The sequence below is a fragment of the Leptidea sinapis genome, chromosome 27 (genome assembly GCF_905404315.1).
Source record: "Leptidea sinapis chromosome 27, ilLepSina1.1, whole genome shotgun sequence".
NCBI classification, from domain to species: Eukaryota; Metazoa; Arthropoda; class Insecta; order Lepidoptera; family Pieridae; genus Leptidea; species Leptidea sinapis.
Window position 1 is genome coordinate 1,614,547 of NC_066291.1, and position 24,126 is coordinate 1,638,672.

A 24,126-nucleotide genomic window follows, 5' to 3' on the forward strand; every position below is an offset into this window, starting at 1 on the left:
TATTATTATTATTATTTTATAATTTTTCTCAGCCTTTCGCTGGTTTGCCTGCATTTACGGGTCGAAACCAAGTAAATGCAGCGTGTGGTGTGTTAAATTTATGTGTAGGGTGGAATGTCGTGTTCGTCAATTTGTATGAACTTTAATGACTTTTATTATTATTCCACACTGAATACAGAAATATTTTCCATTATTATTTACACACTTTTACAATCTTTGGAATCATTGTATAAATTAATTGTTCCAGTCTTCCTAAGAGACCTCTTGAATGGCCTCCTGAAATACATTGACGTTGGTCAATGCGTCATAATTTTAATATTTGATGCCTTTAAAACTAGTTTGAAACCTTAGCGAAATGTGAGGGCGCCTTATCGTGAAGAAAGTGTTTAGCTGCGAAGAAATTTTTCCCAAACCAGCAATTTACAGTTACTCCACTGTGGCTTTTAAACGTTACTATAGTGTAATGCCCCGATTTGCCAAAAAGAAGGCAATCACTTTCTTGCTATTCACTCGTTAATTAACATGACATAAGTAAGCAAATCTTCACAAGGAAAGACCCTTTCGCTGATTATCCTATTTTCCAGGTTCAAAGTAATAGTTTTTGCTACCAGTAACAATATTTATACAGCCAAACATTGTCCTCTGTTATTTTTTTATCATTTTACGCCATAACTCTACATAGAGTCGCTTCTGGGCATTAGTACTCTGGGCATAAATCATGCATTGCAAAGTTCCGAACCTTCGGGTGTAATGCATAATATCGAATGCAGTACAAATTTACTGCCCCTACTTTTAATCATTCTTCGTATGGTTCAAAATACTAGTTTCGGTAACAGCACTACCCAGAATTCTTTTTGGCGGACCTTCACAGAATTCGTCGCAGAAATAATCACTTCCACGTCTGAATTTACCTAACCTAGAATACAAAGAGCTGCAAGATGAAGCTATATCACCAAATGCAAACTGAAGTTTCTGGCAACTTTTTTGTTGACTTAAACCACAACAAAAATCATGGCACAAATATTTTCTCAAGTTTATTAACCGATATACACTTTTCAAAACAAATCCGCAGTGTTAAAACAAATGAGTCACAAAAAAAACTAAAATGTAACCTCTACTCTCTCTAAATGTAAATGTACTTTCGGAGAGTTCCATTTTCAAATACTACAATTGTTTTTTTTAAATCGCCAGTCCAGAAACTTTCAGTGCTTTCAGGACTTACGTGTTTACGTATACTTTGATTATGAGAGATATGAGATTATTTTATCAGAAAAAAGGCAAGGAACAAATTTCTCAATCTTTGGAAAGTTCCTTTCTAACCACAAGTATTTTAAAAATTACTTGATAAGATAAAATAGTAGATTATTTTGAATTCACTTGTTAATTTAAATCATATTTAATAAAATAAAAAACTGGGTCTTAATGAAATTTTTTTTCCTATGTATATTTAATATGTTTACATTTCATTAAAATTTATATTAAAATAAATAACATATATTTTTATAAAATAATAATAATAACATTAGTTAACGCTGAGTAATAATTGTTATATTTTTTCCACTCAGTACTGAGTACAATATAATTAATAATTTAGGTGTAACAAATTTTTGACGGATAATAAAACGAATTAGATCTTAAAGTTGTTTGATAAGAAATTATATCTTACATTTAAAACAGAGCAAATAAATTGATACACCTTTCAGTTTAAAGATCACCGTAGCTAATTAAGTTAGGTACTGGATAGGTGGGCTGGTGAGACCTAACTTGTTATATCTCAAGGTGAGTGCAAAGTGCCGTTAAAATTTTTGATGTGTAGTTCAAGTGAAGGTCTTTCCCAACTCTATACCAGGGGGACGCTCCTTTGCATAGGATGCTGGCTAGATTATGGGCACCAAAACGGCGCATATTTCTGCTGTGAAGCAGCAATGTGTAAGCATTATTGTGTTTCGGTCTGATGGGCGCCCGTAGCTAGTGAAATTACCGGGCAAACGAGACTTACCATCTTATGTATCAAGATGATGAGCGCAATTCACTCAGAATTTTTGTGTTTTTAAAGAATCCTGAGCGGCACTGCATTGTAATGTGTAGGGCAGGGCGTAACAATTACCATCACCTGAATGGTACCAACCAACCTGCACGTCTCGTCCCTTATTTTCATAAAAAAAACTCTTAACTCCTTATAAAAAAGGTAATGTCCAAAACCTGACATACAGCTTACCTAATTAAATTTGATATTATGATTTTGTTAACCAGTATAAGAATAAGTATAAACTAATCACATTGTAGTTAAAACGAAATTAATTTAAAATTGAAAACATTCAGAAGTCGGCTCAAAAGCAGCGTTGTATTTGAAACGACTCACTAAGGTGATGCGTTCGAATAGCATTCCCGATAATGCATTGTCCGGTAACGATCACCCCCCAAAATATAGCGTGCGAAAAAACCTTTGCCACCCGCTACCATTGCTACCGTTAATGTCCCCCCTCGGCGCACTAAGCTTCTTTTTTTAATACATAACTTTTTTTCAAGATGCATTTTTACATGTTTCGGCCTAAAACTTTACACACCCAAAAGAGTGAGCTGAGAAAAATGGTAACGCCTATCGATGATCGGTTTTCTCTTTCCCGCGTTAACATATTAGTCACCGGACGATAGTGGCACGAGCGAAACAGCCTATCGCTCGCTTCTCGTACGTCTTATGTCAAGATTAAGGCTCTATTCTGATTTTGTACGCACGGCCTGTCCGCAACACATCATACGACAATATTAACATCACTCTGATTTCAAATATCGAACTTTAGAACTGTGACAGCATAAAGACAATGAAAGAAATAGTGAGCCTGTATGGAAGTATAGTTTATGTCTCACTCTAGCGTCCAGTACAGAGGCATTTGTGCCACGACAATTGAGTTGAGTTGAATTGAATTGAGTTGGTTAAACTGTAAAAATGCTGCAGGCGGGTATCACGCCGCGAGAAAGAGACGAATGAAAGGCGGGTTGGCCGAGACCGCTGCCTTCTTCTCGACTTGGCCGAACAGCGAGTAGTGAACGTCAGACGACTGACGTGGACGGCCGTATACACGCTTGTTAGTGCCTCGTTTGACAGCCGCTGAAAAAATATTTCGCGCGTCTTTTGACAACTGTTAAGAACTTTTCTATGTTCGATATTTGAACTTTTGCGTGTGCGTTTTTGAAGATTGTTTGGTGGTTATATTAGTTTTTATATGTGTTGATTACTGGCTGTTTGAGGCCGTTAAGACGTTATTAACAATTAAGTGATGAATCAGCGTGTGCCGGCTAATTAACTGCGTCTATACTTCCACTAACAAACTACTATTAGACAACTCTATAAGCGCCGATTATTGTAAGTATTAATATTTTCATATTATTCTAGTTATCTCATTTAAATAACGACATTTAGAATATTAAAGTATTTAAAAGACACTCGATAGACTTACCTTTCACATAAATTTAATTATCACAATATTATGTTTATTTCTTGCTAAAACCTGAAAGTTTTAAGTAATCTAATATATCTATATATTTATACAATTATATCACTCATATCCCTGCTATTGATTACAACTTGGTTTACTTAAATTTAAGTTTTGTAATGTGTAAAGCTTTTTTTCGTAAAATAAGTGAAAAGCGCGGAAACTCGCACATTTTTGTGACATGTCGGAAAAGTTGACGGGGCGGAGCGAACGTGCTAACAGCTGATTGGTTCGCTTAATGTGTACTTATGTTTTCCCGTAGGTATTTTTTTATCATGTGCACCTCCAATATGCTTAAAATATATTAATATTATGGATATAAAGGATCTAAGCATCAAAAATGGCCAAAATAATACATTTATTTATTATCTAGAAGATAATGATAAAACATTTTCAATTTTTTAGTAGTTCGGGGTGAAATAACTTTAATGTCACCTTAATATGTACACTTAAGAAATTGTAAATTTGTTGGTATTTTCGTAAGTGTAATATATATGAAATGCATTTATATCATACATTTTTAGTGTAAAAATTTGAATAATAGAAAAATTACGTGGTTATTTAAAGTAATGCAAACAAATCTGTAACTTATTCAGATGTCGTTAAGGTTCAAAGTAATATTATGTGCAATGTAAGTCATTTCAAATAAACTCAGTTAAATCTTCTTAGCAGATTTGATTTTTATCCTTAAAATGAATTTAGTGTAGCGGAAATGTAGGTTTATTTCCTTATAAATTTGAGTCACAAAAATTCTCCTTAATATAATGAAATCAAAACTATTATCGCTTAAAATTTCCCTGACAAAATTTATTGCTTATATGATCGATTTGAAGGAAATCAATCATTTAAATAATATGATCTTAGAAATATAATAATATAAATTAAAAAGTAGATCTTTCATTCAAATTTAACAGCATCAATAATAAATTGTTTCCTTAAAACTAATTTATGTAGATAATTAAATCAAACTTTATAAATCAATTTGGATAATTTGCATAAAGTATAATAAATTAAATTTATTTAATACACTGAGATCTCAATAACAAAACAGCTTCCGCTAAAGAGGGAAATGGGACGTTTTACGACAAATAGAGTCGTCTACATCGCGTTTTATGGCGATTCAAACAATTACATTCTATCAAATCTAGCCATCCCTCACTGACAGAACATAAAACGAATGAGTAAAAAGGACGAGTATAGAAAAAGAGCTACGGCCATCAATTAATTGCTTCTATTATTTTAAGAGATTAATTACTGTAGCAGTAATAAAAAATCTAATTACTTCTCATTAGTTCAATTAAAGAATTTTCTAGACACGTTTCGACCGTTAGCAAAAACAACGAAAGTGCCTAATAACTTACTATATAATAATACGGGCATAATACTTAGTACTACAATATAATCTTACGTTGTGTATGTTGGAGTCCGATTTTTAAATACGGCAGATCAAAATGCGTCTAGCTCTAAATGTAGGGTTAGCTACTTACAAAGAGATCACCTATAACATGATACATCGGAGGGTGTATTTCTAGTACTTGTACTATATACACAGTGCGTATGTAACACGATGAAACATATATACGAACTATGGAAAAATGTATTGTTATAAATAACACAACAATTCATTCAATTTTCTATCATATTGAATTGATTGACGTGATTATTTAATACGAAACAGTGTTAATTATTCGGTCGATTGATATATTTGATTGAAAAACCTATTCACGAACGATGCGGGACTCTAACCCGCTAACTCTCGGGTTCCGCCCTAATGCTCAGGCTGTCTCTGAGTGACGTATGGTTCTTCGTAATCTTGGTGTGTCTTGTTCAACTCTAAGGTTGTGGCTCCATCTATCGGATCTACTTTACACTTGATAATCTGCTCAAACCCAATAATCGCATATTAGGAAATTGACCTGAGATGTCGCTCTTTCAAATCTGAGATATATCAAGATTTACGAAACATTCGTCACTCAAATGTTTGGCTTAGTGGAAGAGTGCTCGGACGGAACCCGAGAGGTCGCGGGTTCATGTCCCGCATTGTTCCTCCTAATCCACGAATCCTAGAAGTGAGAAATATCACCCCCAACAACAAGTACGTACATGACTTTAAAATTTTATTATAACTTCATTAAATTAAAATTAAGTCCAAATTCTACTTCTATTCCACATAAAATATTTGTGGTACAAATAATTTGATTTTAAGTATATTAGCAGCTCACCTTTTGACGTTTGTTCGTTTATAAAGTTTTGATATTACCAACAACAATGTTAAAAAGGAGAATTAAAGATTCATTGACGAAGGTTTTTATTTGAATTGTGCTCATGGAACGTATAAGGGTAACACATTTCTCGCTCTCAGTGATAGGACTAAATAGCCAAGTCATTGTAGCAATATGTTCATTTAAGCTATAGAATAAAATTCTCGAGATTAAAAATAGCCTATCATAAAGCACAAATTTCATAATTTAAATGTATGCAAATTATTTATATTATCTTGAATATTATTATCGCTCAATATTATTTAAAAGAAATTTAAGATATAACCCACAATTTCTTTCTCATAACAAAAAATTCACACTTGAATCTTATGAAAGTTCTGAATTCGTTGAGGTAAATTTTATTAAGTTACTAGACACTTTAGAATCGGCCAAACTCTTTTATCTGTCTGCTACATATCCATCTATACGACACGGACCGTATCAATCAAAATTAATGATTACATCGAAATATGGAACTAATCGAATGTTTTACAAAATTTTAATATCCATTGATTTCAAATTTTTAGAAGATCAATTAATTTAACGTAATTACCGTATTTAATAATGTTACGTGTTTCCGTGTTGAGATAAAATTAAAGTTTTGTAATAATCTAATCAGTTACGCTGTTATTTAAACCATTTGAGTTTCTCTTCTAAAACGAAGATAATTGAAAAGTTTCTCATATAAAATATACTTGACTGTAACTAAATATAGTACATTTAACAACTTTTACTGATATTTTTGTAACTATGCTGTTCTGTCAGTACTAAGTTGAATCAAATTGCATTTTACTATGCCAAACCAGCACCACAACACTAAACTAATATCGGTAATATATCATACGTTATGTACTTAATTTATAAAAAGCTAAGAATTTTATATATAAAAATATTTGAAAGGCTCAATAGATACAAATACATCTTATTTTTTTACCTTTTAATATTTTCATCAGCACTTCACTGCATAAACACCTCCATAAAATGTTATTATTCTTTATTTCTGTCAAACGTTTTCTCTTAAACCTTCAAAATTATAGTTACTGCAGTGATGAGGTTACAGATGATCTTTATTAAAAGTTTCAGCAAAGGTAGTAAGTAGCCCATTACACAATAAATTTATTTAAAAAAAAAATCCTTTACATCTTAATTGTTATGTTTCATTACCAACTCAACAATGAACTGTTAACTAACAAGACATAATTCTCAAAACGACTGTTTAAGTTGATAGAGCTTGCAGCAGTGTAAAGAAACGACAGGGAAACTTGTGCAAAAAGTTTTGTCGTACCCACGTGGTTAGCACGTGGTCTTGAGGGAAAAATCGCGCAGGCCTCGCGCGGTCGCTCGTGGCTGCTCCCCTCGACCTCCCCGCTCGCGACCCTCTTCCCCGCGCCTCCTCAGCTCCCCGCCGTCATATCCTTTCTAAAGCCAGCTAAGATTTGTCCCACTTCAAGCTTCCGTGATTCTAAGAGATATGTTTTGTAAACAATGCTTTAGTTGAACTTATATTTGATTCAATACAAAGTTTCGTACACAAAGCGGACTTTTTTCTTTATTATTAGCCCTAATGATTGTCTCTCTTAATCACTATGACAATGCCGATGGTTAATTTAATATTTATATTATATAACTAGCTGACCCGGCAAACGTTGTTTTGCCATATAAAGTATAATTCACGTGATAGTTTTATAAGTAGTAAAATATTGCCTATATTATAGCCTGTACATCATTTTGTTCTATTGTCAATAGTTTTTGCAGCGCACGCAAAAATAGGTTTTCGATTTTACACCTTGTGTTACAAAATAGCAATTTTATTACAGATCCCTAATTTTGAAGAAAAAAAACATAGCCTATAGCCTTCCTCGATAAATGGACTACCCAACACTGAAAGAATCATTCAAATCGGACCAGTAGTACCAGAGATTAGCGCGTTCAAACAAACAAACCAACAAACACTGCAGCTTTATAATATTAGTATAGATTAGCTGACCCGATAGCCGTTGCAGTACTGTTCATAATAAAAAAAATCTTGTGGCTTAATTACGAAATCAAGAGCCCGTTTACCTTATACTCGTATGAGATTCAACTGAGTTATACATTGATGATAAATTTGACAGTTCACAACTAAGAATGGTGTATGAAAAATTTTCCAAAATTTCGCTCATGTACATAAATTTCCTTGCACTAAAACATTTTAATAAATTTTCTTATAAATTTTGGAAATGAATTTTGATCGTGATGTTCTCTACATCAACCCCAGTCTCTACTAACGTAGCATACATTTTAGAATGTAGATATGTATAGACAAAAATTCATTCATAATATATTATTTTTTCTCAACAGTGACGTCACCGTACCGGCACGCCAGCAAGCTGTTTTACCCTTACCTGAAAACGTCCTCCCTTCAAAGGGACTTCCTTTTTGCCAGTGGCTCCGGTAAGTAACCACAATAAAATTACTATTCTTACACTTTGGTATATATTTTGATATACCGTCATGTTTATACTTATAATGTCTGAACCATGAAGTTCAAAGCAGAAAAAGTGTGCAAATTAAATTTGTAACCTAAATTTAGAAACGATGACTCGAGCCCGCACCTCTCTGGTACCGTCCAAGCGCTCTTAACTGAGATAACCGTTCAAGTCCCGCATCGTTCTTAAATTTTCGTTACAGTTACTATTCTTCTAGTTTAATATTTAAATACTGAGGATTTAATTCTAAGGGTGGCTGACTGCTTAGGACTTGTCAATCAAAATCAGTTACAGTCACAATAGATTCGTTTTCTTTCTGTATCTCCGTTAGAGATTTTCGTCTCTCTTACACACTTTGTTTGTCTATAAGTTAGTATATTGTAAGAATATGGCATAAAACAGAAAAAATATACTTAAATCGTGGATTACGGATAAAGACGCTTTCTGGATATGGACATTAAAATGTTTCACGAGCAAATATCTATATCTATGCACCATTTATATGAACCACATATCTGTAGCTTTTTTGGCAGATTTCACAGCTCAAATATTCATTGTCCTACAGATTTTCTAATTCATCATTCATTCATCATCATTTTATATTTGGTCGCTAACTACGAGCTTTATGGGAAAGCTCACGGTCACTCAGAGGGCAATGGAGAACGCTATGCTTGGAGTTTCCCTGCGAGATCGAAACAGAAACTAGGAGATCCGTAGGAGAACTCAAGTCTAAACAAAGTCCAGGTTGCGAAACTGAAGTAGCAGTGCGTAGCATATAGCTCGACGGACAGATGGCCGTCGGGCAGTAAAGTCCTCGATTAGTGACTACGTAGACGTAGTGTTGCTAGAACCCCCACAAGATGGACCGGCGATCTGGTCAAGATCGCCAGAATACGTTGGATGAGGGCGATCATTGGGGGAGGCATTTGTCCAGCAGTCATCTTCCGGCTAAGATGATAATGATGATGAGGATATTTGCCCTATATTTTTATCATATTATAACACCAAAGTCAGCGTTGTCGAGTACCAATGTACCTCTGGTGTTTCAAGAGAGAATATGAGCGGCGGTGATCACATAACATTAGTTGACCCGTACGCTTGTTTGTTCTCCTAATCCATAAAAAAATACAAACTTGGAAACATTAGCTCAATCTTATCAATTAAAAATATTTTATTTCATAGATAAATGATATACACACACTTGAACTGTATCATTTTTTTAAACAGCTCATTCGGAAGATTTCCTTAGAGAAGAACTCTTTTCAAAAGAAAGTACTTTCATTTGAATCTTCATTAGTGTTTTATAATAATTCTACAATTATTATTTATTAATTTTTGTTATGATTTTAAAAGAAAGTATAATATTTCATTAATAAAGCCCATAAATTCCTTATATGTATATTCATTTCGTACTCGTAACACCCGAAACGAGGTATCTGTAACACCCGAAACAGGTAATTTTATTAATTAAAATTAATGGAAAATTGATAACTAACTTTTTCTTCCGTGTTTAGATGGGCTAATGTATATAGTTGACTTGTTATAAATTAAACTAGAGATTACTGGGAAAATTTTCTGAATTATGCATATTAAAACAGATGGTCAGAAGGTAGAGGTAATTTCGGGTAACACCCGAAACAGCTACTTATTTGTAATTTTCTCTTTAATGCATAAATATTTTAAAAATGCAATTTAAGGAAAAGAAAATTTGACCCAACAAGTGTGTGATTCAATAGTTATAAAATCTAGTTGCTAATACTACTTCTAATAAAACATATTTTATTGAGTTCACATGTAACACCCGAAACGATGGAATGATCCAGTATTAAAAGTTCTTATTTACAAATACACATTTACAAATCATTTCAATTACAATATTTTAAAAGAGATGCAAAAAAATATCCAAACATCAATTAATAAATGACTTATACGAGTAAGTCAAAAAAAATGTAAATTAATAAGTAAAATCATGGTTAGAGTTATTGAGTACATACTTAAAGTATAGTACAGTAGATGCATCAATCCACACATATCGTAAATAAAAATGGCATTATGCGAGCCTATAAATAGTTATTATATAAAAAAAACTATTTATGAACCAGACTTCCCGGTAAAAGGATCATCCAGCCACTCCAGTAGTGCCCGTTCACGAGCTTAACGCATGGACCAGGCATCGCCTCCCTGGACCATATTTTAGGGCGGGGAACGACCCGCCCCACGTCACCGCCACAAGCAGTGGCAATTAAGCGAGCATGAGCCTGTCACGAGAACTCTACCAAATAACAAAAAATGATGCTCATCTACATACGAGTATATTATGCATTACACACTAAACACATTTACTTACAGTTTGACCATTTTGTTTAGATTTACTTAATATAACATCATCATTATTATTAATATTATTTTAATTAAGATTAATTAGAAGCTCAAATCCTGTAGGGCAATTCATACCCAGGCTTTCTTATCATTAAAATTATTTAACTATAATTACATTTATCACTCGGAGACAGACATGTAACAGCCCAGCAGCTCAGTCCCAAGGGTTATTTAGATCCAGATTTTCAGATATTTTATTGTATCCTTTTACATATTCAGAACTGATTTATATTCGTTTAAAGGTAAGTTCTGCATGTCAACAGGGACCTACTTATATAGGCTCTGAATGAATTTGTGACTTCATGATGTCGACTTACGGCCTTTCCCAATATTCAGTCTATCTCTTACTTGAGATAAAAATCGTAACTTTTGTTGAATTTTCTGTCCTAATAAACTTATCGACAGTATCTCACCTTATCGGTGCACGCTGTCTGTCAATAGGACGACGTATAGCTTACCAGCGATATAAAGTTTGTATGGTAATTGCAATTCACGCGTCCCAATATAACGGTCGTTCCCAATATACTATCTACAGATAGAGAAAAATTACTAACTTCTACTGTCAGTAATTAGCTGTCAATAATCTGAAGCTGTCCCAATATACCCGATAAGTCATTTTTATCGCCTTATATTGGGACGCGTAAATTGCAATTTCCATACAAACTTCTATCGCTGGTAAGTTATACGTCGTCCTATTGGCAGACAGCGTGTGTAGATAAGGTCAGTTACCGCCGATAAGTTTATTGCGACAGAAAAGTCAACGATAGTTAAATTAATGACATTGACAGTGTGACATAAGCACCTCTCTAATATAATGAAATATCATTATATAATGAAATATCATTATATAATGAAATATCATTATATTAGAGGAGTACTTATGTCACACAAACCACTTACCAGTGCGAGGCTCCTTAGGCGGCTAGATTTTGGGTACCATAACGGCGCCTATTTCTGCCGTGAAGCAGTAATGTGTTACAGTCTGAAGGGCGTCGTAGCTAAATAAATTACTGGACAAATGAGACTTAACATCTTATGTCTCAAGGTGACGAGCGCAATTGTAGTGCCACTCAGAACTTTTGGGTTTTCAAGAATCCTGAGCGGCTCTGCATTATACTGGGTAGGGCATGGCAGGCTGATCGTCCTGCTCGTCATAAATAAAAAAATATAAACCTATAAACGCCGCGATTACTGTATGATAATACGAAATACACGTGTACCTTTTCTACTTAATTAAAGGATATGAGCGCTTGTAACGATTGTATAATTCTTTAGAATTGTTGGCTAAATTATTTTATTAACACAAGTACAGATTTCCTGATCATTAGTTAATCGTTAAGAATCATAACATGGGAAGGTCCTTGATATTTAATGACATGGGGGCACATTTACATTGTATTACACATTGATACACTCATTATTTGTTGCAGCTGAGAATCGAATTTCTGAATTTATATTCTGACGGTACTTTGCAATATATGTTGTAAATTTATTGAATTAGGCGTTACTTTGCGGAAATCCATAATTATACAAATGATTTCAGTTTTCTTTAGTGGTCATTCCGCCAATATTTGTTCTTAAAACAATTCGACAAGTGTTTCGCCTCTACACGAGACATTCTCGTGCCAGTTTTGGCGAGACAACACGTCCTGAGGATGCCTCGTGTAGAGGCGAAACACGTGTCGAATTGTTTTAAAAACAAATATTGGCGGAATTAACAACAAAGAAAACTTAAATCATTTGTATAACTTATGTTGTGCTAAATTGGAACATCTTAAACACTGTATTGTTTTTTTTATTATTTTAAACATTAAGTCTGTCATTCGTAAGGCAGTAATTTTGCTGAAACGATCTCTCTCCCGAGCTTTGTTTGTATGAAAATAAGGGAACAGGCAAGCAGGACGTTCAGCTGATGATAATTGATACGCCCTACCCGTTACAATACAGTGTCGCTCAATATTTTTGAAAAACCCAAAAATTCTGAGCGGCACTACAACTGCGCTCGTCACCTTGATACATAAGATCTAGCCGACATCCGGTGCAAAGGAGCCTCCTACTGGCTTGCCCAATAAGAATGCATACGCACATTTAGTAGAGTCTTATAATAATAATTGTACAAAAATGATAATTGTTGCTTTAACAAAACTAGCCAACATAAACATACCCGTAATTTCGACAAAAAGACCAAAACAGAAGAAATAAATATGCATTTGCAAAATACATCCTTTTGCATGTTGTTATAACTACAGATCAAGTTTATGATTTAATTGCAGTTACAAGAAAAAGTTAACATTGAGTTAACTAATGTAACAATTAAAGATCTAAGTTTTATAATTAGATATATAATATGCTGTACTAAATAAACTTAAAAATGATAACAAAGAAACGCTAGTAAAACAACATTTATTAAACAAAGCAATTAACACAGGCCAGAGATGTCATATTCACATTCTTTTAATTATTTCGTAGAACACTTGGCACCCTCACAATTAGGGGTGAGTTAACCCTGAGGCGGCACGACTGAGCTACGACGCGACACTATTCAGCGGACATAGTTTTCAAAATTTTCACACATCACAAATGCATGTAATTAGCATTATGATTTTGCTATGAAACAAGCTAATGAAACAATTTTGTTTGGATTAAAATGCGATTAAGAACCGAGCTTTGCTATAGAATTGGGCCGAATAATATTATTGTCTGCATTTGATAAGGTTTCGTTATTTGAATGCATGAATTGTCGGAGATCCAATATATTAGGTTGTGCGTGTCTTATTTCGTCTGTCAAGTAAGGATTATGCAATGAAGGGCTGTTTACTCTTATTTCTGCTTTTTTTAAGCTGTTTGTTTGTCGTACATAGTGAAAAAAGCATTGGTTCCTTTTGCGTCTACGTTATTATAAATAAATAAAATAAAATAACCTTTATTATTACTAGTGACTTAATTTTTCATACAAATAAAACTTAGATTAGCTTAACTAGTGATTTGTCTCTCAACAAAGGCCTCCTCTAAGGACTTCCACTTAATTCGGTCTCTAGCTACTCTCCTGGTCCTGCTATATTTTTAAAATCGTCTTCCCACCTTATAATCTGTCCCGTCTCTTGGATACCATTCTGTAACGGTTTTTGTCAATTTCTCTTTCTTTTCCCTCAGAATGTGTCCAGTCCATTTCCACTTTTGATTTTGACACATCTTGTGTGACGTTATTATCCGCCGATATAAATTACCATTGGGTCACCCCGAAAACATCTTTATTAGTGTCTATAGCACATTTGCCATGTAATACTGCAATAGATTTTAATGACCAAAGAAAAGGGATAAGCCCATGCAAATTCGATCTTGTAATTATTCCATCTTAACGCACCAGCGAAATTCACCAAAAAGATAATGATGCACCCGCTGAATCGATATCATTCATCAACGTCAGTTAAAACATTCTAAAAAGTAGAGTGGAATCGGTTAAGTTTCGCGAACAGAACCGAGAGCATAATAATGCCCAAATTAAGGGCTGTAAACGTTTCCAAGTTTAATGAAATATTTGATTTATACCCACCGTGAACACCAGGTAGCTTATTATAAGAATATATCATTAAACATTACATGTATAATTAAATTCGAACTTAGCCCGAAGCTACCCCAATTTGAGGCAGCAGCATTATAATTTTATTAAAATTGCTTCGACGCCGATAAAAATATTCGTAAAAGAACCAACGAAATTATAACACATCTGATTGATGTATTATTTGGTAATTTATCGGCTCTAATTACATTGTAATAATGGACAATTCATTGGCGGGATTTATTAGTATTTATTGAAGTATGAATTATTGTATAATTATTGGGATGGAAGCTCCCAATCTGAATAGAGCGGTAGTTTTAGGGTTAAATTTATGGGTGATTCTTGGAGTATGATCTAATCTTATGTTTACGACCAACGGCTTTTGTGCCGGGCGCCTCTGAATACAAGAATAAAACTATAATGACTTACGATAGACTTTATAACAGGGCTTAGCTAAATCTTACCGATAATTTGTAATTCAATTTTATGAGGCAAATAATTTTAATGGGCTGATGGTTGTTTTTCTATTATATAAATCTAATTTTATTAAGGGTATTCCTCATAAAGAGTAATCTTAAGTATTTAATTATTTATTCGAAGCATCATTGATATGGAAATAAAGAATTCTTTTGAAGTTTTAAAATAATGACCATATGCCATTTGGAGGACAATTATATTGTGTGAAATTTTTATAACTGTTTTATATAAAGCCTGAAACAGACATTTTGGGTCTTTTATGATCATGACGAGGGGCGTGCATTTGTTTTCTAGCAAGGTAGGCACTGTATATCCAACTAGAAGTAATACCGTTTTAGTCCGACAGTACGACATAAGTTGTATGAAACGGTGCTAGCTTCGTATATGCAATATATAGACTGCCTACCGTAGATAGTAAATTAACTTTAACACTAGTGCTATACTTATTTAGGTTCATTACGAGGTAGGCAGTGCCTAATTGCCTATATGTTATGCATGCCTCTGATCGTGACCCTTATACGGTGCTCTGGATCGAAACCAAAAAAAATTTTTCAGCCATTATGATTTTATATATCATGTAACTACTATTGGATTCCTCTTTATCCCTCTATTCTTTGTACCGAGATTCCTCAGAGTATGTATGTAAGTATAAGCATCTACGGTTTTTTCAATGGAATCACCACCAATGTGAGCTATTATATTGTGCTCATAATTGTCCGTCTTTTTGTGTCTCTAACTCGAATGCAGACACGAAAAAATACGCTGACAGTGTGTCTTCTACCGCATTTATCACGGGGAGTGTTCCGAAGAGCTTTTTCGCCTGATTCCTGCTGCCAAATTCCACCTTCGCATGACACGCCACAAATTATAGGATATCATCCCCAGCATCTGGATGTGTGGCGGTCCTCCACAGTGCGGTATTTAAGGAGCTTTCTTCCACGTTCTACAAAACTGTGGAATGAGCTTCCTTGTGCGGTGTTTCCGGGACGATACGCCATACCTTCGGGTACCTTCAAAATAAGCGCGCACACCTTCCTTAAACGCCGGCAACGCTCCTGTGATTCCTCTGGTGTTGAAAGAGAATGGGGGCGGCGGTGATCACTTAACACCACGTACGCTTGTTAATCCTCCTTTTCCATAAAAAAACTCTTATATTTCTGATGTTTGGGGAGAAAAACACAACCGTTTCTTTGGCTTGTCTTAAAACTCTATACCAATTCGTGAGTAAAATCAAATAGATATGTATACATAATATGAAGTAACCTGTCTTTTGTATACTCTAAATATTCAATTAACTCTATACGAAAATGTGGTGATTCCTCAATATGTCGTCAATGTAAAATAATCATTTTTTTTTCAAAGGTCGGTCACAACAATGAAATGAAAAAGAAAAATATTGTTGGACAATTTAGAGTGACCGCTTAATATTGAGTGTACCAAATATATAAATAATTTTATTAAATAAATACTATTAACAATTTGTTATGTTTCAAAGTGATAACCCACACTTCTGGGATTGAAGTTATTGCAAAAATAAAATTTGAAAACAAAATTTTATGAATTATAACTCAATCAAAAGTGAATATTCCCTTAAAGAAAGAGAATCATCTATTCTATCCTAACAATCAGGTAAGGTCGAATCGAAATTGTTATTAATTAAATTCCTATGGGGCAGCGAACCATAACAAATAAGGGCCGTTGTGTGACGATTGCACGATTAGAAATTAATTTGTGAAATTATAGTCGAGTATTTTCACAGACAGAGCAAGTTTAATGTCCGTACTGCGATAACAGGCAACTCCCAAGAAGCTAGTAGTTACATATAAGAGTGGAAACCACTAGCTTCTAAAAGAAGGGATAGATAGAAGGGAAGATCAGATAGAGTAAAACATGGCGGCTTTCGTTAGGAATTATTTATTTATTTATTATGGTTCGCCTAATAAATAAATAAATAATTCCTACCCCAATAATAGGCAAACGCAGCGTGCAATATAAGTTATGAACTTATTACAGTAAATTACAGTAAACGACATAGGAATATAGGCTAAAGTAAGAAACACTGAAGTAGATTAAATTTAGGTTACAATTTAGATTATTAAAACTAAATTTCTAAATGTATGAAAGATACAGTTATACAAATCAACATCTACTTTAGCAATGCAAAGATGGATTGTGTCGCGAGAATTTTGGTTATTCCTTCTTATTATTTAAACCAGTTTTACCAGTGGGAGGCTCCTTTGCGCAGGATGCCGGCTAGATTATGGGTACTAAAACAGCGCCTATTTCTGCCGTGAAGCAGTAATGTGTAAGCATTGCAGTGTTTTGATCTGAAGGGCACCGTAACTAGTGAAATTACTGGACAAATGTGACTTGACATCTTATATCTCAAGGTGAAGAGCGCATTAGTAGTGCCAATCAGAATTTTTGGGTTTTTAAAAAATCGTGAGCGGCACTACATTGTAAATTTGTAATGGGCAGGGTGTATCAACTACCATCAGTTGAACGTCCTGCTCGTCTCTTCCCTTATTTTCATAAAAATAAACATAATATTGGAATCCAATCAAGAATCTTAAGTAGTACGGAATTATTTAGAGCAAGGCGTTATACTTACCATGAGGTGACCAGTGACTTTAGCACCTTCAATAAAAACTTCTCTAGTTTTGCAAGAGGTACCCGTATGCCTTGTAAAATCTATTGGGGGTATTAATATATTGTAAGAATAGTTTTAGCTCTGAATATTTGGAGTTATACGGCTTAGCGTGGCTATGCGGATGCACACCATCCCGCATATTCGACACCCTGACGTTAGCTGGTCAACTAGACCATTTGTATCATAGTTCAGCTACCAAGCCTCTTGTAACTCATATGTCTACTGAACCACAACCAATGGACGAGAATTAAATAAATTTCAATTTTAATTAAGTTTTTAAATTAAAAAAAAAATATCTCTAATAATATAAAAATAATTCAATGATATTAAATTAAACGTTATTAAACTAAATTATGCGGTATAATAATATTTTCATTGGTTGTATTTAATACCTTCTTTATTACAATATTGTTTATCAACAAACGTCAAATAGCAGCAATATTTTTTAAGTATTTTTTTTTTATTACGCCAAAGAAGAATAATGATAAATATAATGCTTACGTCCGTTAGCACACACTTTTTTTAAACTAATCTCTCCGACGCGTTATTTATAAAGCAGTTATATAGCCATCAAAAAGCTCAATAAAAACACGTTAGCCAGGATTAGTTGATCTATTTAAAACAGCAAAATTATCAATACATCTCAATTCAGATTAATCGTTATTACTTTCTCCAAATTCGGATAGCCATTATATTTACGGCCCAGACTAATTTACACGAGCAAACAAACAGACTTACGTCAAAATTAATAGTTTTAAGGGCCTCGTTTGCGCGTCATAAAGACGATACACACGATCGTACTTAAGATAAAATTTACAGATGGCAAGCTGTTATTATAACTAATAATTTATAGCACGACTTTATAATTATTGTGTGGACTGTACACTGGTACTGCTTTTTAAGTGTATTATGATAATAGGCTGTTAATACTTTGCTATGGCGTAGAATTTGTGTAGTTTGAGCAAGTTTAAGCTTAATGCATCTGTAATAGAATGTATTTTTGCTGAGGCCATTTTGTATTTGGTCGGAAAAATAAAAATTTATGTCAAAGTAGACACTGAGTGTATGTAGCTTTTTACATTTTGATTTTAACTTGGATTTTGTACTTTGGTTAAATCTATAGAGTTAAAGTTACAAAGGATTATTATGTTATGAGTAATAAAGTGCTAATTTCACTAAAATTTATTTGGTGGTTGGAATTAGAGTTACACTTATACGCGTCGAATAATAAGTAACTGATAATCCATTATTGATATAGGAACTATACAAATACAATTTGTAATCGAAATATTTGAACAATGCGGGACTCGAACCCGCAACCTCTCGGGTTGCGTCCGAGCGCTCTTACCTACTGAGCCAACCGTTCGAGTGCGCATGGATCGTAAATTTTGATATATCTTATTCAACTCTCAGGTTGTGGCCCCATCTACAGAATCTACTTTACAGTTGATAGCCTGCTAACCCCAATAGTTGCATATTAGGAAATTGACTTGAGATGTCGCAAATCAATCAAATCAAAATGAACTTTATTTGAAAAAAAATTATGAACGATACGGGACTTGTACCCGTGACCCCCGGGTTCCGTCCGAGCGCTCTTACCTACTGAGCCAACCATTCCAGTACGCAAGGATTGTAAATTTTGGTGACTTTAATTTATATAATAATTAATCCGAGAAGTGAGAGATCCCTTTAATATCACAAATTGTTTAGATATAGTAACTGATAATAGATATCTTTATAGCGCGCACATCACGTGACACGAAAGCGTCACAATTGATACACATTTTGACAGTAAGTGCTTGTTACCTCAAAGTTGAACATTGACAATCACTATTGGTACTTTACATTCATAGTTTTAATGAAGATATCCTTTTTGTAAAATAATTTAGTATATACTGTCAATTTGCGGTGCGGAACACTTTTTTAGAGTCTTACAATATTACCCATATTATGATACTCGTATCATTGCCGAACTCCTAATTGTTTTTGGCAACTTTACTTTTTACTTTAATAAAAGTATTTTTATCTTAGTTACACAGTTTGAAGACACACATGCTGTAAGAAAACCAGTTTGAGGCAGTTATCTTGTTAGTCGATGAGAGATGAAATGTGATAGTTGTGATTTGCCGACTGATCTCCAATGGGATATATTGCAGTCAAAATATTCCTACCTTTGTGGAATTTTTCATAAGTTACATAATTAAAAAAAAATGAGGTTGACTGTGAACTATAACTCTATTTTGAACACCACACGCACTAACACAGAGTGACATACAAATCAACAGTGTAAGACGTAGCTTTTCACGCACACTAAAGTAATAAACCTCGCCTGTTTTCTTCGGTTGTCTAGCAGCAAGAGGCTCTATGTAGACGTATTAATTATCTAAGCATCTGGTATTGCCGATGTCGATGACGGCTGGTTTTTTTTTTGTTTTAATTTTCCATCAAGTACGCCACTGCCCATTAGTACATACAGCCAGTTGCTATAATTCCTTTATACCTAACCTAATCATAATTTAATATTGTTATAATCTGTTATCGAAGTTATTCAGAACAGGATATTCATACACTTTAGTACTTTGAGACTTAATGATAATAATTTTGTAATTAAGCACTTGAGTAAAATTATGTATTTTACGACCGGCATTAAAATGTAATAAAGCAAATTATATCTTTATCAATACTAATTAAGGTACCACAAGGTCGAGTATTGCGCGTTATTTTCCAGCATTCATTAAATAAATTATTAAAACACATCATTAGGTAACGGTCGATAATAACAAATCAAAAAATCACTAAAATCTTGACCTGTTCTACGTGTATGGCATCCAGGACAAACATATATTATGTAAATCATACAACTTACAAATAATAAGATATCTTGACGAATTCGTTCGTGATATTTATGTAGTCCAAAGTCAGCTAAAACCTACATATTGACACGGGAGTGGGTCAAGGATTGGAAATAATACTCCGCTTATAGGAACGAGTCTTTATTTGCGTTCACTTTTTCTGAACTTGCCCTTCGCCGGTCTGCCGCTGTTCCTCTTGTGGGCGGCGGTACCTTCAACGCGTCACACCGCACCGAACACTAAGTCTCTTCTATCTTCTTCCTCTTGGAACACTTCCACTTTTCACTACTTCTTCTTTTCTTCTTCTCCTTTACACTTTCGAGTCAGAACTAGAACTGCCGTAGGCCACGCTTAGGACGGCTTATATACCCCCGGATCCGTTCTATTTTCAAAATGATTCTCCCATTCCATCTTTAAATTTAAATTGTACTAGAAAATTCTTTTAACTATTTTTATCCTGCTTACACATTTTCCATCCCTTTTTTCTGTTCGATTTGATCCTGAACTTACTAGAAATTTCCTTTAACTTTACAAAACCCAAAAAAAACCATACACTGGTCGAACCCGGGCCTACAGCGTCTAAAGCAAACACTTTTCCGCTGAGCTACGAGTATTGCTGACGGAGCTGTTGAAATTAACAATGTCTTGAAGTTTGACAACTCTCGTCATATACTTCAAAGGGTTGCTACGCAACAATATGTAGTACTCGCATAGATATAGAATTGGTTTGTAATAGACATTTGGTATCACAACTGTTTTTCATCTTAATATTTATCTGCATAAGTGCTTAAGGCTGGGGACCGAGCCAACGGCCTTGAGGAATCAAACGGAGCTAGGTTACCTCTCTCGCACAAGATCGCCATTGTTTTAATTTAGAATTAGAAGCACTTTACGTTTGTTACAAACTAAATATATTTTTTTTAGAAACAAAACTATGTCCATGTTAAATAGTATTGGTAAGCAGTTAATAATTTTTCATACAATTTTTACCTAGGTTCAACGATTATCATGGATGCAACTGAAAGAGTTAGGGGTACTTAGGTGATATTTTTTCACAATGTCTATTAAAGATAAGAAATGTAAATTTTCTTCTCATATTCTGTGAACATATTATAATTATTGGCTTTATTTTATTTTTACAAAAAGTAATCATAAAAGTAACCAGTTTATAGAAACTGTTAAGAAATGGTTACATTTATGCGCTATTCTATCGATGTTTCGGGATAGCGTCCGTAAATGATACACTTATCAGGAGTATTCAAACGCATCCTCAGGTTCCCGGTTCTAGATATTATTTTGAACACCTTTTTTTAACAGAATTCTTGTAAATTACCCCCTACATTGCCCCTTACACTTAATGTGTATTTTAAGCTACTTGATATAGAATTTGAAATTATGTATTTTTTAAATTAAAATTGTCATAATGCGCCACTATAATAATAAAAACTTGATTAAAAAAACCCATTTGATTCTTTTCAAAACTAGAAATCATTCCAACACAAGCTATCCAATATGTAAACAGATAATATTAAAATGGTAGGCATCATGCGATTTTCGACGATGATATGCCCTTAATTAATATGTAATTAAGGTGTTTATGACATGATAACAGGTCTAATTATGTTATTAATAGCACATTAGGGTCGTGTGACGTCATCAGACATTATTAAAATTAAAAATTGTATAACATTGCAGTACAATTATTTATTCATTAGAATATGAATAGTATATATGACTGCTGGCTAGATGATTCATGGAAATTTGTTTTAGGTATAATAACATTACTTTCTCATTAATTCTCTGTTGTACGATTAACCTGTGTGGAAGGGTCGACTAACAGTCATACAAAAATTTTTGACGATAGTTAAGACTATCGGAAAAGTATTAATTTTGACGACCTGTATAGCCGAGTGGTTAGCGATCCTACCTACAAAGCTAGAGGTCCCGGGTTCGAATCCCGGTAGGTGCAAGCATTTATATGATGAATATGGATGTTTGTTTCCGAGTCATGGATGTTTAAATGTATTTATGAATGTTTATATGAATTTATGTATGTTTAAGTAAGTATATTGTATTAAATATATCATTGTCTTGTAACCCATAACACAGGTTATATGCTTAACTTGGGGCAAGATAATTTGTGTAAAAAGTGTGTCAATATTATATATTATATATATTATATTATATTATATTAATTACTCAGTGCAAATATGACAACCGATAAAAACAGGCCAGAAATATTAGTTTAGTGTGCGTGACAATCTAAGTCTTACACTCGCAATTTGTATGACACTTTGTGTTAGTGTGCGTGCATTGCTGAAAATATAGGTTAGTTCTAAGCTCATTTTTTTTCGACATTTTCACAGCTGTCATAATATATCTCGACGTTTAACGATCTAAGATTTTCGCGATTATACAGAATTTGTTATAACCTTGGTCCTATACTATCCGCGAAATGATTTTTATTTTAATTCAAGTACAATATATTATATTATGATTATTACTTCTAACTCTCTACTATTACGATTTAAGAACTCTCTTTCTCAGAAGAATATTACAATACTCTCTCTCTAATAATATTACAATAATCTCTACTTATAGAGAAAATATATTCTTATTACTATATAATATGTGAGCCGTGAGAATATAATAATATCTATAGTAATATATCGATTATGTTTCTTGTTTATCGATATATATATTAACAAAGTAAGTAAAGTGAAAAAAAAACTACAACTAAAACAACAAACAACAAACAACAAACTTTTAGATGAAACACTTAAAAAGCCTATTATGAATTACTATTAACTTCCGCTTGAAACTAATAGTTTCCGCCGAAACTCTAGAACTGGCAACTTGGTTGTTACTCGTGCTTTGTACGAGAGTATTGGCGACAGTAATTACTCACCAACAAGTGACCTACACATTAAATTTCCCATTTCACTCATTAAAAATAAGCCCCATAGTAAAAAATAAGCTCATAGTGTCCCTTTCCAACAAAGTATTATTAGCTAAGTAATAATGATTGCGACAGATAAAAATCAAATGTAAAAATGCTGCGCCACTCATAAAAGCAGTGGTAATTTCGTAGAAAAAAACAGACGATTTGGAAATAAAATCGCTAATGACTGAGGCCATTAAGTAAATTATTTTAATTATAACTTGCTATTCGTTTAGATTACGTTCGGGTTATTTTGTTTCTGAATATTTCTGTATAAGAAGGGTTAAGTGCTGTTAAATTTAATGATAAAATATTTTAATTACAACTATAGTGGCTTTCGGTGACTTATTTTTTAAATGTTGATGAAAAATCTAAGATGAACTGCAATTAATGTTTGGACAAAAAATGTTAATTTCAACGAAACATTAAAAGAATTTTGATGAAACGATCAAGATGCCTATATATTTCCTAGGATTGTTTTTGATCATGTCATAGATAAATAGCAAAGCAATTGATAGAGTATACAAAATAGTCAAACATAATAAACTGAATTATTAATAAAGTATATAATTGAACCATGTGCAACCAAACTTTAGAATGAGCTTCCTTGCACGGTATACCCGGGATGATACGACATGGGTTACTTAAAAAAAGCGAGTACACCTCCCTTGAAGGCTGGCAACGCTCCTGTGATTCTTCTGGTGTTGCATAAGAGTGTGGATGGTAGTGATCACTTAACATTATAAAAATAGTAGATTAAAACTTAAAAAAATTTAGAGGCGCTCTTTGTATACTCTCACCACAGAGCGCTTGGTTTAATCTTTTCCCGCAACTTACCAATTTGTTTTCAGATTCATATGCACCATTATTCATAGCTTTATGTGATTCCTCCAGTTATACAAGAGAGAGTAGTGGCGGGGTTGATGAAATACTATTAGGTGAGCCGTATATATGTTTGTTAGTTCTTCTCTTACATAGAAAAACAAAACCACTTATGTCATTTGACTTTGTTCCCTAACTGTCATCATCATCACCAGCTGGCCGA

General features: G+C 33.6%; 1 protein-coding gene and 1 non-coding gene across 5 annotated transcripts in view; one reads left to right on the forward strand and one right to left on the reverse strand.

Moving 5' to 3' along the window:
- The first annotated feature begins 3,031 nt into the window (after positions 1-3,031).
- Positions 3,032-24,126, forward strand: part of LOC126972789 (POU domain, class 6, transcription factor 1) — a 190,874-nt gene continuing 169,779 nt past the window's right edge. For 3 of the 4 annotated variants that reach the window (XM_050819835.1, XM_050819836.1, XM_050819840.1), the window contains exons 1-2: positions 3,032-3,364; positions 8,096-8,188. The gene's annotated coding sequence lies outside the window, so the exon portion shown is untranslated. The remainder of the gene's footprint in view (positions 3,365-8,095; positions 8,189-24,126) is intronic. The other variant, XM_050819838.1, reaches the window with a different exon arrangement.
- Positions 18,581-18,654, reverse strand: Trnac-gca (transfer RNA cysteine (anticodon GCA)). Its single transcript has one exon. It is a non-coding gene; the product is annotated as a tRNA-Cys (tRNA).